The sequence below is a fragment of the Heloderma suspectum genome, chromosome 4 (assembly GCF_057233095.1).
Source record: "Heloderma suspectum isolate Gila_16-S chromosome 4, 16-S_ref, whole genome shotgun sequence".
Lineage (NCBI taxonomy): Eukaryota > Metazoa > Chordata > Lepidosauria > Squamata > Helodermatidae > Heloderma > Heloderma suspectum.
The window spans coordinates 106694268-106713116 of record NC_139461.1 but is presented as its reverse complement, the minus strand read 5'-3'; the positions used below and the strand labels follow the sequence as shown (position 1 = coordinate 106713116).

The following is an 18849-nucleotide window of genomic DNA, read 5'->3' as shown; positions in this document are numbered from 1 at the left end:
ATGTTCTGAAGCAATGAACAATGGTGGTATATCCTGGTATCTATTAATGCGTAAGATGTATTTTTAGTCACAAAGCAACTCTAGAATTCTTTCAGTTTTAAAAATATTTGTTAAGCTTGCACATAAATATATGAGGGTTTTTTTCATCTTGATCTTGTTCTTAATACTTTTTTTTTAAAAAAATCAGACACTCAAGTTAGCAGACACTCAGTGGTTACCTTATGGCTTTTGTACTCCACACTAAGGTCAAATCAGTCAATCCTAAAGGAAATCAACCCTGACTGCTCATTGGAAGGACAGATACTGAAGCTGAAACGCAACTATTTTGGCCACCTAATGCGAAGAGAAAAGTCACTGGAAAAGACCCTGATGCTGGGAAAGTTGAAGGCAAAAGGAGAAGGGGACGGCAGGGGGTGAGATGGCTAGATAGCATCACCGATGCAATGAATATGAACTTAAGCACACTCCGGGAGACAGCGGAGGACAGGAAGGCCTGGCGTGCTATGGTCCATGGGGTCACGAAGAGTCGGACACGACGTAATGACTGAACAACAAAAATTTTAGATGTTAAAACAATGTCTGGGTCAATTAAAATTCATAGCTGCCTTCCCAGATGATATTGACATTGGGCACAGAGGATAGTTTGACAGTGCCAGATATAGTTTTAATCTCTGAAGCAAGCAGTGCATGGGGTGGGAGTCAATCTAGTAACCCCACATACACTACTCAGGGCTTCTTGATGAATACTAGGATACGAGTGTTAACTATTCACATAACATGTAGAGGTTTGGTGGGAGAATCTGCAGGGCAGAGTCTTTTGGACCAAGACCTTGTTGCTAGCCTAGCCCAGAGAAAAAGCAGCCCAGCTTTTGCTCATTAAAACCATCATGTTATATTCGTCAGCCTTCCCTAACCTGGTGCCCTCCAGATGTGTTGGAAAGCAACTCCCATCACCCACAGCCAGCATGGCCATGTTGGTATAGGTAGATGCATCACCTCTCAGTGTGTTGATTTCAACAGTTGCACTGAAAACATTTTATTAACAGGTGTGAAGAACAGTACTAAGCATGAAAAACATGACTTCCACTTCTGCTAATCCCTATGGGCACTCACTTGCCATCTCAAAAGGCATCATCATTAATAACTAACATGGGGAAAACCATTTTAATTACTGCACTACAGCATTTTGCATGAATAAAACATCAGGATGTCCACAGAGTTAAGTATTTAAAAAAGAAGTAAAGCCTCTTCCCACTTAGAACTGTTCACACATCATTCCCCACTGTGGATTATGCTGATATCTAAAGAATTACTGTGGTTTAATCAACACATGCCCCTCCCTGGGGGAAAAACACACACCTAATGCTCCTCTGCTATGGCTGGGGCTATGCCAATGGTTTTCAAGAGTGATTGCATAAGATCCTCATGTACACAAATGATGCAGAGATAGTGGGGGGTGGGGGAACAGCAGTGGCTGTTGTATGCAATACCTGCACAGGGAAATAGGAAGCTGATAGCTTCAATTTTTACTGTTGGCATTTGACTTCAGGAAGAAAGAATTGACTATATTGTACCAACACACTTGGTTGTTGAAAATGTGGTGAATTCCATACTGGCTTGTTATATGCTTTATGGCATTGTCCTAGAGTACAAATATATTGGAAGCAAATCTTTCATGAGATAGAACAGGGATTGGGGTTTAATTTGACCGTGAATGTTTTATTAATATTGTTTAACTATATAACTGATGTCCCAAATGTGAATCAGGTGTATTTGATTGGTAATTTTCTGGTGGCTGCAAAGATCGTGTTGGCAAAATACTGGAAATCAGTCAGCAACCAGAGCAAATACTAGGGAATGGTTGTTTAAAGTACTATAATGGGCTTATATGGAGAAACTGACAGAACTGATTCATAAAAGAAGTGGTCTAAAGTTTCAAAAAATATGTTTTCTTAAAATGGAACCAATAGGCCTGGCGTGCTATGGTCCATGGGGTCACGAAGAGTCGGACATGACTGAATGACTCAGCAACAACAACAACAACAACATAAGGACATAAGAAGGCTCATGCTGGATCTGACCGAGAGTCCATCTCATCCAGCATTCTGTTCACACATTGGACAACAGCTGCCTGCAGGAAACCCACAAGTAGGTCATGAATGCAATAGCACCCTCCTGCCCATGTTTCCCAGCAACTGGAGTATAGACATACCGCCTCTGATACTGGACATAGCTTATAAACATCAGTACTAGCAGCCATTGGTAGTCTTATCCTCCATGAATTTGTTTAATCCCCGTTTAAAGCCATCCGAATTGGTAACCATTGCTACATCTTGTCCATAATGAAACAAAAATAGATGCCTTCTTTCAGCTAGACCACAACTAGCTGAACACATTCAGCTGACTTATACTAGCCCTGTTTAGATAGTCACTTAGGCACAAATGAAAGGTGGTGATTGGGGTCATTCATGCCTGCAGTAGTGGAAGGATCCCTTGTTACCAGCTTCGTTTATTTCACAGACTCCACCCCTTCTTGGATAGAGGAGACCGTGCAACACTGCTGCACCTCCAAGCTTGATCCTGTAATGTGCTCTACAAGGAGCTGCCCTTGAAGAAAACGCAGACAGTGCAGTTAGTGCAAAAACTACTGCATATCTCTTTATGGGTGTTGGAACTGGTGAGCACATACTGCTTATGCTATATCAGCTGTACTGGCTGCTAATAGGCTTCTTTTTCTGACTCAGTCCTAGGTGCTGGCCTTTAATGCCCTTCACAGCCAGGGCTCTATATATTTCAGAGAACATCTCTCCCTAATGCAGCCTCTGCACCAATTTCAGTAATCTAACCAGGCCCTGCTTTGTGTTCCTACTCTGTATGAGGTGAGGATAGAAACAGGGCCTTTCCGTCATTGCTCCAAGGCTGTGGAATTACCTTCCCCCAGCTGCATAGTTCCTCTGCCTCGCTGGCATTTAGAAGGCACATTTGGCCTTTAGCCTTACTAGCCAATGTGTTAACTGTTTTGTTGGATCTCCGTTATTTTCCCCCTATTTCTGTCTTTGATTGATAGTGAATTTTAAAATCTGTGTTGAGAGCTATCATAAGCCACTTTGACCTGGAAAGGCGGCATAAAAATAACTTTAAATATATAAACATTGTTCAAGGATAGGGACAGCTTTTTAGTTATCCTTAATGTTGGTTGTTATATTAAAAACAAAAATCCTGGGCCTAATAGTATGGCATTACTTTGTTTTCTTGTGCATCTCCACATTAAATTTGGCCACATTACAGAATGAAAGATGCAAATCCTTTTCTTCCTTTGTAATGATAAAAAAAGTATTCAGATAAGTAGGGAAGGGCAGGAAAACAAAGGAAGAAAAGAATTTAAAAAGCTATCTTTCACGTAAAGGATTTCAGTAGTTAATGAGAAGAAATTGTTCTTCTAATGAAAATCTTAGCCTTCAAGACAGGAAAACAAAAATGCAACTTGTCCTCTTAGGTTCCCAGAAAAGATCAATCTGTCACAAGATAGATAAATTAAAAGCCATGAAAGTGAATGAAAAGCCATGAACAGAATACATAGTTTAGCAATGTATAATCCAAGTTAAAAGATCCCAATTTGGATTCCATTTACACTTATTAATACTCTGGATTGTATCCAGGTTGTGTGTGTTTGTTTTATTTATTAAGGGAGATTAATAAATTATTTCACCAAAAGCTAAAGTAGCCTTGTAGGCCTAAAGGGAAAATGCCAAAATCCATATCACCATAATACCCTTATTAGGCCAACTCGAAGATCACAAAAAACTCTGCAGGCTTTTGAGTTCTCCAGAACTCTTTATCATTCAAGAAAGTAAACAAAGCCAGAAAAAAAAGGAGGGTGGGGGGAAGTGGCTGATGTTCAAGCCACTGAATTTGCATTTGGTTACCATCTTAAAATGGAAAGTGGGAAGAGGCTGCCGACAATTAGGCTCTACCAGCTTCTACCAGATGTAGCTTCAGTCTGCATCTGTAACCCTCCTAAGGGTTGCTGGGAAAGCTATAGGTCCAATCAATCCAGTACATGGTATGTTGGCAAACCCAGAAAGAACATTGGCTCTATCCTTGAAGGCAGGGGTGCTGAACCTCGGCCCCAGGGGCCAAATCTGGCCTGCTTGGAGTCTGCATCGAGCCCTCTGGGGTTCCCCAGATGGCCATGCTTCCTTCCTCTGGCCCCAACCACTTTCCCCAAACCATCAATCATTTAGTGGTTTCACAGCTTTTGTGCATCCCTGCCCCCTCATTCTAAAAAGTCAAAATGCCTCTTCTAAGGCTTAATTACTAGCAGTAAGAGATTTAAGCTAAAATATGCTTGCATTTTGGCCCCATCCCATTTGCCTTTGGACTCACCCACCACTGGAATGTAGCCCCTGAGAGCTTGTCCTTGTTTCCTCCTCAATCGATTTTCTGCAGAAAGAAAAATAGACAGGAGAAATGGTGGGTAAATATGGGAGGGTTACAAGTGGGAGAGAACATAATCTCGACTCTCCATAAAATTCCAAGAATGAATGCCACATAATGAAGGCACCATAAAAGGCTCATCTGGGCTGCCTTTACATTAAAGAAAAAACCTGCAGTCCTCCCATTGTGGAGCCTTTCTGCATTTACAGCAGCTACCACATGATTGCTGAAAGGGGAAACTTTTAATTTTCAAGGTTCCATAGAACTCAATGAAACAGCACCATCTAGTGGCTGTTTCAATAGTGCAACATCCCAACTTAAATAGATAGCTCACTATTTCCTGATCTTTTTGAGATGGAATAACCAGGAAATACCTCTGAGTGTGCCCTGGAGGTTCGCGATGTCATCTAAAGGGCCCGCAAACTTCCGTGAGTGAGCAATCTCAATAGCAGGATAAAAGCTCAATGTGAAGAAGCCCCTGGAAGCAGCCAATATCGGGAGAATGAGACTCAGGCATTTTATAGCCTTAGAAACACAATAATAAGCTTTTCAAGTTATACAACTCCTTGGTTCAGAAAAGGCAATAATATCTGTTCATCTGAGATGAACTTGCAACAAATTTTAGCAGAAATAGTAATTCCTAAATTCTTAGATTCAAGCTGATTTTCACAAACCTAAAGTCAATTGCAGGTTACATGAATCTAAGGTCATGCCAACAAGACAGATTGCTTTCGAAACTTTTTATCAGAACAATATTTAATAAGACACTGACATACACACATAGATTGCTGTTACATCTTTTGACAACATATTATATATTATATAAAGCAATGGTATTCCCCGTAGTAACCTATGGCTGTGAGAGCTGGACCATAAGGAAGGCTGAGCGAAGGAAGATAGATGCTTTTGAACTGTGGTGCTGGAGGAAAATTCTGAGAGTGCCTTGGACTGCAAGAAGATCAAACCAGTCCATACTCCAGGAAATCAAGCCAGACTGCTCACTTGAGGGAATGATATTAAAGGCAAAACTGAACTACTTTGGCCACATAATGAGAAGACAGGATACCCTGGAGAAGATGCTGATGCTAGGGAAAGTGGAAGGCAAAAGGAAGAGGGGCTGACCAAGGGCAAGGTGGATGGATGATATTCTGGAAGTGACGGACTCGACCTTGGGGGAGCTGGGGGTGGCGACGGCCGACAGGAAGCTCTGGCGTGAGCTGGTCCATGAAGTCACGAAGAGTCGGAAGTGACTGAATGAATAAACAACAACACACGACTTTATACAAAGCCCCTTGCTTTCCCTCACCCTATGTTAAATTCAGCAACAACAAAAATTAACTGTAACTAAGACTGACATAGATGTAGGTTTTATAAAAATCTTTCTGGTTCTCTTTCCTATTTTGCAACATATGGGCAGTATCCAGTGGTTGCAGTCTGCCAGCCCTAAACACATCGCACTAGCAGGAACAACAAGTAGCTCAGTGGTAACTGGAAATGAGTGGAAACTGCTGCTTCTGGAATGGAAGTGGAACTCCCTTCAGTGACTTGTCCCATTCTGGAAGTGGTGTCTTTGGCTAGTAGTTTCTGGTTGTGTTAGCCAGTGGTAGCTTCCTATTGTGCTAGTGGTCATTCCCGCCAGTGCAGTGGCAGCATTGGATACTGCCCTATATATGCAATTGTAATAAATAAAACATGGCAAGCTGCTATTAAATTCCCAATTCATATATGATGGCATCCACAGCCTACTGCCACCTGGGAATGACTGAATGATAGGGCAGATGCTGGCTCACATCAATGATGTAATCAGCTTACAGAAACCAATAGAGGCTATAATTGTATCCATGCAACCTAAGGGGATATTGATCGCCATTTCTTGTGTTAAGTGTAGCTTGAGATAAGTCCCATGCTTGTCAAACCTCTCCTGTTACATTCTGGAAAAAAAGTATGTTAAATGCCCCTCTACAGTGCCTCCAAATGGATTTTCTAGTCTGTTGATATTTAAGTTCCTTTTACAATGCACATCATTAAATGTGTGCACTTTGTAAAACTATGAATAACTATGCACATATCTCCATGCACATAAAGAGACTAACCGTGATCAAATTTTCTTATAGATGTGGTGGTGTGTTACCTGAACCAGCTACTCCCCTAAAGGGGTGTTAAAACACACTACATATACACTTTCCCATCCAATGGAAACAATCATAACAGAAGAAGCTGCTTCTATGTCTTGAGTGCATACTCTTCAAATCATTAATCCTTGAGATGTATTGTGCTCTATGGTATAATTACATGAGCACCTAGAATTGCAATAGATTTGCTTTATACTTTAGTTCTATAGTTTTGTGCCCTGGTTCTATAGTTTTCTATAGAGCCTCGTGTGGTGCAGAGTGGTAGGCGGCAGTATTGCAACTGAAACTCTCCCCATGACCCGAGTTCGATCCCAGAAGAAGCCGGGTCTCGGGTAGCCGGCTCAGGTCGACTCAGCCCTCCATCCTTCCGAGGTTGGTAAAATGAGTACCCAGCTTGCTGGGGGAAAGATAGTCACGACTGGGGAAGGCAATGGCAAACCACCCCGCTATAGTCTGCCATGAAAACGCCAGCACAAGCGGCATCCCTCTAGGGGTCAGTAATGACCCGGGGCTTGCACAGGAGGAGCTCTTCCTTTCTATAGTTTTCCAGTTGCATCTCTGCAAATAACCAAGCAGAGTGTTTTAAGAACGAAAATTTGTCATTGTCTGGGGCAGGGGTGTCATCATTAGAAGCAGGCTCACCTGGGCATGGGCCCCAAATCTTTCGAGCTGTGCCCCGGATCTTTTGAGCTGTCCTAATCGCCATTTTTTTTACATTTTCCAATTGACTTGCATTGCAAAACAAAAATGGCCATACCTTTTTTAGTTTGTATGATAAATGCATGAAATGTAGAGGATTGGTAGCCCCCATGGAGCTGATTGAATATGCCAAATTTCAGGCAGTTGGGTCCAGTGGCTTTTGTGCTAGTCACAGGTAAAATTTGCTATTTTCAAGAAAATCTGTCAAAGCAAAGAGCTATAATTTCTTTGTTCTTCCACATATATGCATGGAATTTGGGGACCTGGCAGCCCCCATAGAGCTCACTGAGCCTGCCAAATGTCAGACAGGTAGGCCTAGTGACTTTTGTGCTAGTCACAGGTAAAATTTGCTTTTTTCAAGAAAATCTGTCCAAGCAAAGAACTATAATTTCTTTGTTCTTCCACATTATATGGGACTTGGAAATCTGGCAGCCCCCATGGAGCTGATGGAACCTGCCAAATTTCAGGCAGTTATGTCCAGTGACTTTTGTGCTAATCACAGGTAAAGTTTGCTTTTTTCAAGAAAATGCGTCAAAGCAAAGAGCTATATATTTTTTTTTGCTTCCACATATGTGCATGGAATTTGGGGACTTGGCAACCTCTATAGAGATGACTGAGCCTGCCAAAGTTCAGACAGTTAGGTGTAGTGGCTTTTGTGCTAGCCACAGGTAAAATTTGTTTTTTTCAAGAAAATCTGTCAAACTAAAGAGCTATATTTTGGGGGGGCTTCCACATACATGCATGGAATTTGGGGACCTGGCAGCCCCTATAGAGATGACTGAGCTTACCAAATTTCAAACAGTTAGGTCCAGTAGCTTTTGCGCTAGCCATGCGTGAAGTTTCCTTTTCTCAAAGTCTAAAACAAAAAGTAAAAACTGTCAAGTCACCCAGGGGATTAGAGATCCTAATCGGAAGGTGTTTAAAGTAACCATTAGGAGGTCACTATCCCTAAAATCTGGTACAGGATTTTTTTGAGGTGCAAAAAACCTCTCACCTCCCTACTTTTCTTTTCTACTCTTACATGCCCACTGTTGGGAGCTTGCCTGCAATGAAATTTTAAAGAGGGAGAAGGAAGGGAAGAAAGAGCTTCATGTGAAATACTGGTATTTCACACAGCATCTGATTTTACTGCCCCGAACTAGAACCTTTGGTTTCTGCAGAAGTTTAGTAGCTTCAGTACAGCAAAGGATCCAATCAGCCTCCACAAACGTCTTTCCCCCCTCCACTTTAATTTCTCCTAAATAGCTGTAGGACTCAAATAACCCCAAAGGGGGGGGTTAGGATAGGACTATGTGGCTGTGACTATGTCATGATCGAGGAACTGCTGAGGTTTTTAAATAGGTTCTACAGTTTTAAAAAAAGCTAGAAAAAGCTCTCAGACACCTCACCTCATAAAGTTCATTTAACTTTGCAGGTTTCTTGCCTGGGGGACACCTCTAATGACCTATGCATATTCATACAAATTTATCCAAAAACTACTGGGGAAGGGGTGAATGGAAGGGAAAGCAAATCACTCCCTCCCCCAAATTGGAGAACTCCCCTTCCACATGAACTGCTGCACCTATCCTTCTGAAACTTTGCTAGTTTCTTACATAGGGACAACTGTAGGCTGTCTGTAATTTTCATAACAATGGTCCACAAGGAACATAGGGAGATAAGTATGTCCTCTTTTGGAGACCTCCAAATGTCAAGGCCACCCTTGCACAAAAACCCTTGTCGCTAGCATTTTGAAATTTGGCAGACATGATCTCCTTTGATGGGCCAATGAATCCTGAAATTTGTATCCAATTCTTCCAAGGAATAAAAATGCTATTGGCAGTTCCCTTTAAAAGAAAATCAAAATATAAACCCTGCACCTATTTTTCTGACACTGGGCAGGTGTGATCCCCTACTATGCCTGAAATTATCATCAAGTTCTGACCAAGAGAAAAAAGTTAACAGTTTTTTTTCCAATTTCCCATGGTAGCCAACAGGAAGCATAAAGACTCATTTTTCCAAACATTGACTCAGGTTTGGTGCTGAGCTGAAGTGGTCCAACTACAAATTGGCCAGAGCAGAAGCAGGATGTTTTCCAAAATGCTGAATCAGGGTCTGAGTTGAGGCGGGGGGGGGGGGTCAATGCACACTTCATATGTATGTATGTATGTAATCTATACACACACACACACACACACACACATGAAACGTGCGCTTAGACTTGTGAGTGTGTGTGTGTGTGTGTGTGTGTATATATATATATATATACACACAGACACACATACACATACATACAAATTTGTGTTATGGGCCTGTGCCCCGGATCTTTTAAGAACCTAGCAACGCCCCTGGTCTGGGGCCCATTTAAGGGACTAGTCAGATCACAATGTATCATTCACAACTTCTAACAATCTCTTCCACATCAATAAAAGCAGCATTGCCTATATCATTACTGTGCTGCATCTTGGCAGTATAATGCCTCATTTTGATAAGTGTTAAATTAAAAGTGTACCAAGAGTCCAAGCTAAGATGGGAATAGCCCTCAACCCTGCCTCGCCCCTCTGCATTCATACCCCTCATCCACAAGTCCCTTCAACATTTTAAAACGAAAGATCTAACAAGGCTTCTTTAGTTTGATCCACTGCACTTTCCTACTACCTGGTTTACTTAAAATCCAAAACATACAAAAAACTGAAAATAGAAATGTAATTTATACTAATAAATCACCATATACAGTCTTGGTGCCGTACTTTGAAGGATATAGACAGACTGGAATGGGTTCAGAAGAGTGCAACAAAGATGATCAGGGCTAAGGAAAACAATTCCTATGACTATGAAGAAAGGTTGAAGGAAATGGATATGTTTAGCCTAGAGGAAAGAAGACTATGGAGGATATTATAGTTTTTTACACAAGGCTGTTAGTCGGTGGTTAATCTGCTGTATCTACTTTCAGTTTCATTGCAGAATTGAGATCCGAGCACTACATTATGAACATTTTATTTCCTACTTTTCTACTACATAACCTCTAGGTGGCACTGTGGTAAAGCAGAATCATGCAAATACATTAGAGGAAATCACACTTTCTTTCGCTTTCACAATTAAATGCCATATTTTCCCTCCTCTAAAAAAGAAACTCACCAAAAGTGCTGGTTAGACACAGAAGCAAAAACAGAGGGTCATGCCATCATCTAAAGAACCCGTAACAACTGTGAATAGGGAATGATGAGCACACAATAAATGCCTTGTGTAGAAAAGCTCCCCAAAGAAGGAAAAGGCTTGTTCTCCGCTGCCCCAGAGAGCAGGACTAAACTTAGTGGGCTTAAAAACTGTACTTCATGCAGTTGATGCAACTTCATGAGGTGCTACCTTGTTCCACATTCACCACATCCACAGATGTTGTCGTACCGTGACATGTCCATCTGCTCTCACCATAGCACTTATGGGTGTGGCAACATGTGGATTCCAAGTAGGGGGGCAACATCTTCAAGAAAAAACATGCCCCAATATCATACCACAGATTTATCATGGAAAACTAGTTCCTTCCCTACCATGTTGAGAAGAACCACTTGTACTCTGTATTTTTTGTTTTGTTTTGTTAAGATCAATATTATAAATTCTATTTTTCTCAATTTCCCCTAATTTTTAATTTTCCCTGGGCCCATCAATCTGGCCTGTTGAGAGCCTTATAGGGGATGTGTCCCATTTTTATAATTCAAAGCTGTATTTACTGCCCTGAGTTCTCAGGACAAGGTGGGATAGAAATCCAAATTCATCATCATAAGAGTATTCCATGTATTAATTCATGGTGCCCTATTGCTACTTATATTTGTTTCCTAGGGAACCAGCTTGCAAAATAGTATCTGCCTAACATCAGGAGGTGCTGTGTTTGCTATGTGTCTGAGAGGAAATCATTCTATGAAAGAAAATCAAAATATACAACTTAGTCTGGAAAAAAAATGAAGGAAATTACAGTGATCAAGGCATCTGTGTTGAAATACCATTTTTCTTGAAACAGCACTTGAAAGTTGATGATCTTAAAACATAATAAAACATGTATATGTGACCCCAAAAGCTGCATGCTAATTATGATCAAAAATTGATTTATGGTTAAATAAGTTCAAGCATATTTTTTTTCCTAAAGCAATTATGATTCTCTTCACTAGATGAAAGCTAGCATAATTACAGGCTATTTTTTTTTTAAATACAGTTTGTTCAGTCTATTTCCTTCTTGGTAGAATTGCATCATGCAAAGCTATTTAATGCTGCTTGCTAGTAGCAAGAGATGGGGAAAAAATCTCCTTCCCCCTGCAATGCATTCTAAACACGTAAATAAAACTAAAATCCTTCTCTAGATAATCAATATTATGTGAATATCTTTCTGTGAATATGGCAATCACTGAAGAATCTAGGCTGTTGTGCTAACTTTTTTTCTTTGAATGATTGACAATGGGCTGGATTGATAGTTCTACATTTCTGTTCATTAGCCACAAGCTTAACAGTACATCAGGAGGACAGAAGCCATAATTACTCAGGCTTTTCTTTGTGCAAATATTTGTACAAATATTCTTTGTGCATTGATATGCACAAAGCCAATGGGAAAAGTTAGCTATGGGTGGATGAGTGGGCTGGCTGTAGGCTGTAAAGCCGAGTTAAATGTTTATGAATCAAAAGCATGCTATTACCTTCCTGGAGAGTTGAATGGAATGGGTGTTCTTGCTCTATGAAGCTTTTTAAAAGGCAAAAATGAGGATGCATGGGAGACAGAAGTAAGAAAAATTAGAGTGACACACAGGGGGTGTTCAGATGATCACAAGGGAAAAGAAGCCATCGTGGCTCTTCCCCTGCATTTGCACACGCCTGTCGTTTACATAATTACCTGCACTGAAGCACAGGTTGGTGTGTTGTCCAAACCCTGCATGAGGGTGCGGGGACAGCTTCATACCCACCCTACAAAGGTACGAAGCCACCCCTACTACACTGTTTGTTGGGTTTAGACAACATGCCAACCCACGCTGCAATGCAGGTAATTATGTAAACAATGGGTGCGCACATGGGACGCACAGGGGCAGGGGGAAAAGCCATGATGGCTTCTTTTCCCCTCGTGATTGTCTGAACCCGGACACAACCTTGAACTTTGGTTACACAACAAAGGTGCTTTTTAAGGACAAGAAGCACCATGTGGATAGGGGGAAGATAGGTATATACCCATGTAGCTCTGAGATGCTTTGCCCTACTTGCTTGGCTTTGGCAAGATAGCAAAGTCCAACTTCTCACCAGCATACAGTGTTGGAACTCCATGAATGTGTGGGCTTTTCTACACAAGGCTTGTAACCCACCACTTCACCGCTGCTTCTGCGTCTGGATTCTTTGCAGGATTAAGATCACATATCTACACTTGGTTTCCCCCGCTGCCCTTCTCTGCCTTTCTGTACATTCTGCTACATAACTTCTAGGTAGTATTGTGATATAGCGGAATTGCACAACTACACTAGTTTTTCATTCCGCCATTCCCCTAAATGCTGGATTTTCCCTGGTCAAAAACCCCCAAACACCTTGCACAAATGCTTGGAAAGGACAGGAAAGGCCCTGGAAGATGACAATGTCATCTAATGCACCCACAAACTACTGTGGGTGAAGAATGGCAAGTGCACAATAATAGCCTCATGCCCTGTAACCTGTTCCCTGTTTTGTGTAAAGATCTACTAAGCCAAATCAATTTTCATGTTCTGAATGCTTCAGAGAATTGTGAAGAGGCAGAGGAACTAGGATCAAATTGCCAACATTCGCTGGATCATGGAGAAAGCAAGAGAATTCCAGAAAAACATCTATTTCTGCTTCATTGACTATGCTAAAGCCTTTGATTGTGTGGATCACAACAAACTCTGGCAATTCTTAAAGAGATGGGAGTACCAGACCAGCTTACCTGTCTCCTGAGAAACCTGTACGAGGGTCAAGAAGCAACAGTAAGAACCGGACATGGAACAACCAATTGGTTCACAATTGGGAAAGGAGTACGACAAGGCTGCATATTGTCACCCTGCTTATTTAACTTATATGCAGAGTACATCATGAGAAACGCCGGGTTGGATGAATCAGAGGTCGGAATTAAGATTGCCGGGAGAATTATCAACAACCTCAGATACGCAGACGATACCACCCTAATGGCAGAAAGCGAAGAGGATGTAAAGAGCCTCTTGTTGAGGGTGAAAGTGGAGAGTGCAAAAGCTGGTTTGAAACTCAACATTAAAAAAACGAAGATCATGGCATCTGGCCCCATCACTTCTTGCCATATAGTTGTTGGAAGCAGTGACAGATTTTACTTTCTTGGGCTCCAGGATCACCGCAGACGGTGACTGTAGCCATGAAATTAAAAGACGCTTGCTCCTTGGGAGGAAAGCTATGGCCAACCTAGACAGCATAGTAAGAAGCAGAGACATCACCTTGCCGACAAAGGTCCGTCTAATCAAAGCTGTGGTTTTCCCAGTAGCAACGTATGGCTGTGAGAGCTGGACTATAAGGAAGGCTGAGCGCCGAAGAATTGATGCTTTCGAACTGTGGTGCTGGAGAAGACTCTTACGAGTCCCCTGGACTGCAAGGAGGTCAAATCAGTCAATCCTAAAGGAAATCAACCCTGAGTGCTCATTGGAAGGACAGATACCGAAGCTGAAGCTCAAATATTTTGACTACCTAATGCGAAGAGAAAACTCCCTGGAAAAGACCCTGATGCTGGGAAGGATTGAAGGCAAAAGGAGAAGGGGACGGCAGAGGATGAGATGGCTAGATAGCATCACTGATGCAATGAATATGAACTTGAGCACACTCTGGGAGAGAGCGGAGGACAGGAAGGCTTGGCGTCCTATGGTCCATGGGGTCACGAAGAGTCGGACACGACTTAACGACTGAACAACAACAATTACTTTGTAAACCACCATGGCATAATGATATATTTATATCTATATCTATATCTATATCTATATAATTATTTTAATGAACAGTGGTCTTATATGCAGAATAATTTGAGTTACGTAGGACTATAAGCAATAGGGGTGCAACACATGAAAGGGTATATCTTCCTGTCTCTTTTAAGGGCTCAAATGTATGCATGTTTAGACAGAAAAAAAGCCTTACAATTTCCAGCATTCTCCAGCCAGCATGGCTGGCTGGGGGATGCTTGGAGCTGTAGAACCAGCTGTCGACCAGGAACCCACAAGCAGGACACAAGTGCAACAGTGCCCAGCTGCCCATGTTCCCCAGCAACTGGTGTGCATAGGCGCACTGCTTCTGGTACTGGAGGTAGCACATAGCCATCAGGACTAGTAGGCATTGATAGCCTTTTCCTTCAGGTTATTTATCTAACCCCCTTTTAAAGCCATCGGAATTGGTGGCCATCACTACATCCTGTAGTAGCGAATTCCACAGTTTAACTGTACGCTGTGTGAAGAAGTACTTCCTTTTATCTGTCTTGAATCTCCCACCAATCAGCTTCATGGGATGACGCCTGGTTCTAGTATATTGACAGAGGGAGAAAAATGTCTCCCTATCCACATTCTCCACACCATGCATAATTTTGTACACCTCTATCGTGTCTCCCCTTACCCTCCTCTTTACCAAGCTGGACAATCCCAGCTGTTGCAACATTCCCTCACAGAGGAGATGCTCCAGACATTTTATATCCCCCCCGCCCCGTTTTCATTGTAGTAACTAGTTTTGGTAAACTGTTTTCTGTGACTCAAAGCACACACATAACCCATATGTTAATTTCTTGTTCATTCAGCACAAATAGAATGAAAACCAGCACTGTGTTATAAAAACCATAGGCCCTAGGCCTAGCCTCTGAGAAGAGCCCCTTTAACTGGTAATGTTTTACAGAAAATCAGTAGACAGCACCAGAACTGTATTATGGAAATCATGGTCCCTAAGCTAGGGCCTTATTGGCCTCTGGGCCTTATGAGCCTGGTCAAAACAAACCTCGATCTGTTTTCAGAGAAAATAAAGTGCAGGGCCATGTACAGATACCCTTGACTGTTCTGCAATCTTTGGTCCATAGACCAGTCTGAGAATCTCTTGTCTATGACATGTGGGCTAAAACACGGGTGGGGTGGGGGACAGTTATTCCATCTTCATGAAGATTCTGGAATTTTATGGAATCACTTATGTCAAGAACCCCATTTTCTTTTTGTGGTCTGTCTACAAGATTCCATTTGGCTAAGCTTAAGCTGCACTTAGTAATGCGCGTGTGCACGCACGTGTGTGTGTGTGATAGTGATCTCAAGATGTATCTAGCTCCATGGTCAACGTAAGGTTCAGTTAATTGGACTGAATGATCTTAGCTGCGATCCTGTGGTAACTCCCCCCTTTAGGGGTCTCGGAATGCTGTTCCAGCCTGCCTGTGACTGGCTATTAGAGATCTCCTTGGAGGTGTCAGGGGCTTGAGCATAAAAAGAAGGGAGCTGTAGCCACCCATTGTCTTCATCTTCATTTTTTCATCTTGCTTCTGGCTTGGGACATTGAGCATCACCTTTTGGGCCCTGTTTTATGTGAAGACCTGGGCCTAGGTACGTGGAGACAGGTGTAAGCAACTTTTATTATTTTTCTGCCTGCTCTCGTTCTTGTATGCCTGTTTATTCCTCTTCCCCTGTAAATAAACCTAACACCTCACTCAAGAGTGTCCTGCAAGGCCTGAGAGTCCCCTGGCTTAGGATGAGGTGGATGTAAAGGGCGGTGGCAGCCTACTTTGGCAACTGTTTGCCCCTGCCCACAATGCCTGGAGTTAGGGCAACCCCTTTCCTCCGTTCACAACTTACATTGTTACTTTTGGGGGCAGGGGGACAATTCTAACTGTTCAGCATGACTAGAAGGATAATGTTTTGTTGACTATAAAGAAGCAAAGAGCCTTTGGCAATTTTTGGCATTAGTAAAATGCAAGTGCTCCGTTCAGAGAGCTTGCCATATGTAGCAACACAGATGACATATGTAAGCTGACAGAGATGAAAGGTTTTGTGAATATGAGGAAAATCAGTCTGGCAACTGAGAAAAGCCTTGTCCTTACTGACCTCACTCATGGTGTACTTCTTGTTGCATACTGAGTAGTAGTTAACGGAAAGAAGCTGAGTTGTGTCAAGAATTTTGTGATGAATCGCTTTAAAAATCAGCATGATGACTAATTCAAGCCTATAAATTGGAGATCAAATAACTCAGTGTACAATATGTACAGTGTGTGTCCAAGTTACCATAAACAGGGTGATGAGACACCACCACCCCCGAACATCTCTAAAAGAAGCTGGGCAAAAAACTGTTCCAAAACACTGTTTCAACTTGCCTGCACTGAGAGCCAATGATTTGCATTATACTGTGTACCTGAAGACGTAAACCACGTTCTGTGATTCAATCTCTCTCTCTGGATTAATGCTGTAGGCTGTGCTAGTACTTTATAATGGACAGCCAGTACCCAGATCAGTTTATAGCTTCCATCTTAATTGATGTTATAAATTAAATGCAGTGCTATTGCCCTGAGCAAGCTGTAAATTCATGGTGCGTCCCTATAACCAGCTTTAGTCTAGGTCAGTCTTCCCCAACTTTATGCCCTCCAGATATTTTGAACTTCAGCACCCATCACCCTGAGCCAGAATGGCCAGTGATCAGGAATCCTGGGAGTTGTTGTCCAAAACATCTGGAGGACACCAGTTTGGGGAAGACTGATCCAGCTAATACATGGGTTTAACTCCTGCTGTTGTCAATGCATAGTTGGCCCAGTGCATAATTCCTTACACTGTTACTACTAGCACAGGCTGATTTGAATCTGTTCTAGATTAACTAAAGCACAACAGATGTTGGTTAACCACTGCCATTTTTTTTTTTAAAGAACACTAATGTGTTCATTGTTGACTAACAATCCAGAGCCTTTTGGCACAGGCTGGTGTCTGAACATATTATTATTGATTTTGTTTATTTTTTAAAAATCCCACCTTTCAACCGTAATAGTTTACAGGGTGGCTGCCAGCAAGGTTCAGACTGCCAGAGGTTAAGAACAAAAATAATCAAATTACAATCAAAACACAATAAAAGCTGTGACAAATGAAATAATACATGTATTCTGATGTAGCTCGACAGTGTCCCCTAGAGCATCTCATAAGTTGACATCATGCTGGGGAACCTGAAGAGCTTTACCTCATCTCTTTCCCAATATGCATCCAAAAATGTAAGCTGTTTTTAATAATGGGCTAACTGGTTCAAACTAGCCGAGCCTTTTGAGATGTAAGTTAGAGTCATAAGGAAGGTGGGTCCAGAAACTAAGTAATTTTTTTTTTATTTGCTAGCTAGTCCAGTGACATCAGAAACAGAGGTTATCACATTACTGGACAAAACAATCTCTGCTAAAGGTTTGGCTTTTACTAAGTCTGATCCCTATAAAAGTAAGAGTTTGCTCACTCCTGAAGAGCCTTCCATATACCCTCTACTTGGAGGCCAAGATGCTCTCTCTCATACCATCCTCTCTGCAATGAACTCTTCATATGCTCTGGAATCCAAGACTACCCAGTTAGGTAACATGCAACTAGCTAAGTTAGATTGACTTTTTGATTTTATTTGGAATTCTATATATGTGTGTGATTGTTGCCTTCCTTTGTTTTTTCCCTTTTCTTTTTCAAGCCCAAATAAACTCATTTTTACATTTGGACATTTGGCTGCATTGATTTAAAAGGGAATTCTCACCAAAATCTTCCCCACACAAAGAACCGCATGGTAACAAAAGCTACCATTTCTGTATTTAGGATTTTTATAGGGTTTGGTTAAGTTTTCTGTTTCTGAACTTCGGGCAGGAAGAATCCAAAGCACCTTCCTTTTTGTTTTTTCCTAGGGCTGTGCTAAATGGTGGGGTTCCTTATCAGAAGGGCTCAGAAACTCCCTGACAGCTGGACAGAATAGGGTATGTCAGGCAGTTCATCCTGATTGGTGGCGGCGTATCAGAAAATCTTTTGGAGGGAACCCTTGTAAAGAAGGGGTCCACCAACAGGAAAAGCTATGCCCCCTCCCAGTCTATAACAAAAGCAAAACCAACAAAAATAACAGCAGGAATATCGGTCAGCAGCAGCACCCTAGCAAAAGCAGGAATACAACAACACTGAAAACAAAAAACAGCAGCAACGCATGGGAGCAGGTGGGCCTTCAGATAAACCAATCCCAAGCCAGATAGGGTTTTACAGGTTGCTATGAAAGCACCTTTTATAAACTATCACTGTGAATTCAAACAGGAGTTTTCTCTTACTACAGTCTGCTTCAGTGCAACTGGTGGGCATTACTCTTTCTGACCTCACTTTTCTGTAGCGGTATGGCCATGCATTGTCCCCAGCCAGGAGCAGGTTGTTCAGTCTAGAATCACATACACAGCTGGAGTTTCAAGTTTTTAAAAATATTTGTAGAAATGTATGAGCAGATCTTCAAGAGTACAGTTATGAAAGTTAGTTTCTTCTATAAAGTCTTCAACTTTGGAGAGGAAAATAATGCATGTTCCAGTAATTACATTAGGCAGTTTATGCTAACCGGTACCTTGAATGTTCCATTTCACACCTTCTTAATAGCTTGTCTTTCTATGGATTCAAAATTATCT

At 41.8% G+C, this 18849-nt stretch overlaps 1 long non-coding RNA gene across 3 annotated transcripts in view; it reads right to left on the bottom strand.

Moving 5' to 3' along the window:
• Positions 1-18849, bottom strand: part of LOC146347245 (uncharacterized) — an 83481-nt gene that overhangs the window by 37655 nt on the left and 26977 nt on the right. For 2 of the 3 annotated variants that reach the window (XR_014790221.1, XR_014790223.1), the window contains exon 2: positions 4387-4443. This is a non-coding gene — a long non-coding RNA (uncharacterized LOC146347245). The remainder of the gene's footprint in view (positions 1-4386; positions 4444-18849) is intronic. The other variant, XR_014790222.1, reaches the window with a different exon arrangement.